The sequence below is a fragment of the Octopus bimaculoides genome, chromosome 12 (genome assembly GCF_046866305.1).
Source record: "Octopus bimaculoides isolate indiv1 chromosome 12, ASM4686630v1, whole genome shotgun sequence".
NCBI lineage: Eukaryota > Metazoa > Mollusca > Cephalopoda > Octopoda > Octopodidae > Octopus > Octopus bimaculoides.
This window is the reverse complement of record NC_142939.1, coordinates 25,528,983-25,533,982: the sequence shown is the minus strand read 5'-3', so window position 1 is coordinate 25,533,982 and position 5,000 is coordinate 25,528,983.

Here is a 5,000-nt window from a genome sequence, read left to right as displayed (position 1 = left end):
TAATATATTCACCGCACCCTGTACATACATATATTCTTAAACATGGTACTTCCAAAGGGCGTGACACTATGAGACGTGTCCATTTGTAGTGCGTACCCCTTTGAAAATGTCACATGCACCAATGGAAACTGCTTGATAATTAAGATTAACCGTGGCATTAACCACAGAACTAGAAATGTACTCTACAGCAGAAGGTGCATCTACCGTCTAGAAGTGTGTATGGGTGCATCGAGAGGTTTAAAATTCGCTGGACAAGCATGACGCACAAAGAAGGAGCAGGTCATCGCTCAACCTCCACTACAGACGCGAAGATTCAGAAAGCTCGAGAGATGGTAATGGTGAACCGGTTTATCATTGCTGTGTCTCGGATCACTGCTCTTTGTTCTTCTTTGGTGCACACTGTTAGTGGAGCTACTATGCCCATGCTGTATAGCCAGAAAGATAAACGGCACGATCAGGCTAAAACTATGATCATGTGATCATGATAGTACCAACTATAAGCGCGCATGCGCAGAAGTCAATGTGATAAAAATAAAGATACGTTATGGCGAAAGTGCGGATAATTTATTATTTCCTTTGGTATTTTTTATTCTTTTATTCTTTTAATTGCTTCAGTCATTTGAGTACGGCTATGCTGGGGCACAACCTTTTCTTTCGTCGAAGAAATCGTCGCAAGGACTTATTCTTTGTAAGATTAGTAATTATTTTATCGATCTATTTGGCCGAACCGCTAAATTACGGGGACGGTAAACAAACCAACATTGGTTGTTAAGCGATGGCGGTGGAAAAAACACACACATAAAGACACACAGACACCCACACAGACACACATACACACACGCACGCACGCATATACGTACGACGGGACTCTTTCAGTCTTGGTCCGAGGCTATAGTAAAAAAAAAAACACTTGCCAAAGTTTCCACGCAATGGGACTGAACCGAGAACAACCGGGAACAAGCTTCTTATCACACACCTATGCCTGCGCCTCTCTATTTCTCTTTTTCTCTCTCTATATATAATTACACACACACATACACATACACACACACACACATATATATACATATACACGCGCAAACGCACACACACACACACACACACACACACACACACACACACACACACACATACACACACACATATTTCCATCTTTTATAATATTTAAAGCAGAGGGACTTATTTGATTGTAGGTTTCCGACGCATCGACCAACATGATTTTTGAAAAGTTCTAGGGAAAACTAATCACAATGTGATATTCTATATACTTCAGACGGAAAAAATAATACGGTACGGTTTTCATAATCATCCATTTTGTGCTTCTTTTGTGTATCTTCCTCTCAGTTATGCAAATATTAACGCGTACACATTTAGTTAATAATATATATACATAGATTCAAGTGTATACATATCCGTCTATATACACCAATACTCAACATACGGTGAGCACTTATAAGCTTAAGGCTAGTAATTATTATTGTTTACAGAATTTCCCTCATCTCCGTTTCTTCAACTAACACACAAGCGCGCGCACGCACACGGATATATGGTAAATGAAATACAGAAGATGGAGTATACGACCAATTTTTATTAATGACGAATATTGTTTCAACTCATCTAGCATCGATCCCTCACGGACGGGACACTTAACAACCGGTTCAGGAGTATCCGGTGGTGCAGATGTGGCTCATCAAATGATAATTATATACAACTCGTTAAAATAAGTTCCGCATTATATCTTCTTATTTCGTAGAATAAATTAACAGATGTAAAAATGAAACGAACACGCAGTAGAGCAAGAATTAGTATTGAAATTAAAATTAATTAGTATTAAAAATAACCGTTAAGGAATATGGATGTATAAACGCCCTCGCGTAATAGAATTATAAACCATATTGAGATAGATGTATATATGTGTGTGTATATTTGTTACATGTAGGTGTACACATGTTTATTATGGTAATATAAATCATACGTAATATCATTGAGAGAGAGAGAGAGAGAGAGAGAGAGAGAGAGAAAGAGAAAGACGGAATACTTAACTCCTTATAGCAGTATCTTTATAAATATATGTGAACAAATATGTGGGTATGAGCATGCGTATCTATCTATCTATCTATCTATCTATCTATCTATCTATCTATCTATCTATCTATCTATCTATCTGTATATATATATATATAAATATATATATATATATATATATATATATATATATATATATATATATATATATATATATATATATATAATGCAAGATATATATTATATATGGATACGTATGATGAAAAATATATAAAGTTATGTATATTGAATTATAATTATAATAATTTATATATATATATATATATATATATATATATATATATATATATATGTAAGTATGTGAGGGTGTATATGTTTGTATGTATGTATATACATATGTATATATCGATTAAACTAGTATCGTTATTTAAATTTTTATAGATATTTAAGTGTCGTATTTAGAACTATGATATAACAAAACCTCCAATAAGAATATAGATATTAAATGTTATCTCCTCTATATTGTATAAGAAAATGGAATATAACGGATTATATAATCTCTAACATTATATTTTTATAAAGTCATAAGAATTACTGGCCTATTAATATAACAAAAATGTATCGATAAAATACTTAATTTTATTTAATTTAAATTTTACTCAAGTATGTAGAATAACGAAAACGTAAATACGTATATTTGTTTTGTTTTTTTTTTGTCAATTACGAAAGTAATATGCCCTTGCGTAAAAATTCGCTCAGAATCAATAAAAAAAATATATTAATATATATTTATGTATTTACATAAGCATTGTAAGTATATTGTTCATATTTTAATATAAATATATCAAGCTACAATATAAATATATCAAAATTTTAAGATAACTTTTGTAATTTAATAATAGTACTGCGAATCATTTATTACATATAAAGAACTGAATAAAACTAGATTTTTCATATTTTGTTGTTTTCTAACTAAAGACATTTTAAAATGTAAGTGTTATGATAGATGACAGTTAGAAAATAAATTGTGACTTTGAAATAATGTATAGATCCTTATTTGGTGTCTCTAGATGTACATGCGCATGCATTTTTTAATCCGTAAGTTAAGGATAAAGGAGGGAGATGTTTATTTAGATATGTCAGGGAGGGAGTTTATAGTAAAGAATCACACAATTTAGAAATAAAAACGTCTTAGTTTTCAATTGCATTTTGTGAATTTAAAGAAGTAAATATTAATATAATGATAACAAAAAGAACAAACTCAAGGTAATAAATTCAAAATGTCTTATTGTTAATTATAATCCACTGATGAGTACAATATGACAATATATGACAGCAAAAATGATAGTCATTTCACATGTATCTTGCTTCTATATGTTGGTTCCCTGACGATGAATATATGTGCAATTCTAGCAGCTCTTACTTCTTTGGTGTAGTTTGCACATATATTTTGAAACATATGTAGGAATTAAAGGAATTTTTATTTATATGCGTTTTTCTCCATTTATTATTATTATTCATATATATATATATATATATACATGCGTATATAGGTACAGGACGTCAGCAATGCTTCAAAAAACATGAAATACATAAACAACGAGAAGAATGGAAAACAGGACCCTTCATCAGTTGCCGGCTACACACACACACACACACATATATATATATAAAACAAGGACGCTTTTTTAAAATAAACACCTGCTTCGCTAAAAATAGGTGTCAAAACACTCAGAGGCCGCAAAGTCTACAACCATTAATATCTCTCATGAGTATTAATGTTTTTTTTTTTATCTATTTTTATTTAAAAAAATGTATTCACTTAATTCGTTTTTCTCAGTGCGGTATGCGCAATGAAACAAACACAGGCATTAGTTGAAGTGATATATAAGAGTTTGTTACGAGTAAACTTGACTGACAAGAATCAAGCATGGGTTGGGGGTAAATTCAAAATCATGATATCTAGTTAACATAACTAAATATGACATAAATATATCGACCTACTGTTCTTCGCAAGAATCCTTTTCCAAGCGCATCAGCGCGTCTCTTTATTGCTGGCCTAAGGATATTTAGCAGCATATACGACAACTTCAGTCCGTCAAACACCGAATTTTGGTTTAGGTATTAGGTTGCGAATCGGACACGCGAGTCCGTTGGAGGGATTTTGTTCCCCCATTTCTTAGACCACTCGGCCTAGAAGAGATAACGCAACGTTATCGTTACCGTCCAAAAATTGCTAAATCCTCAATCTACCCGAGAAGAAAAAATAGAAAGACAAAATATTTACTACGAAATATAAAGTAAACATACTTGATCTAATGTACTTCAAACAACGCTTCTCATAGGGAAAGAAGGTTTTGTGTTTAAAAATATATATGTCACACATCAGAAGACATTAGACAGGGATCTCAACCAGCTAGAGCTATATTTCCTACATATAAGGCGCAACAAAAAAGACACACTATTCTAAAGATTGACAACGATTCTATAGGAATGTCACGCAACAGTCCAAAGATAAGATCATTAGGAAAGAAAAGAAGAATCGGTAACATTCGTAGGCAACGTTGGTTCCAGACTAATACCATAGCGAATATCCATGGAATAAAATGCGGGTTATTCACTTGTCACTATCTGTACATCTTCATACAAATATACACTTTACGTATCTATCTATCTCCCTCTCTCACTCTCACTTTCCATATATATATATACGTGCATATATATATATATATATATATATATATATATATATATATATATATATATATATATATATATATATATATATATATATATATATATATATATATATATATATATATATAAATATATATATATATATATATATATATATATATACATATACATACATATGTATATGTATGTATATACATGTGTGCATGTATATATATATATATATATATATATATGTATGTATATATATATATATATATATATATATATATATATATATA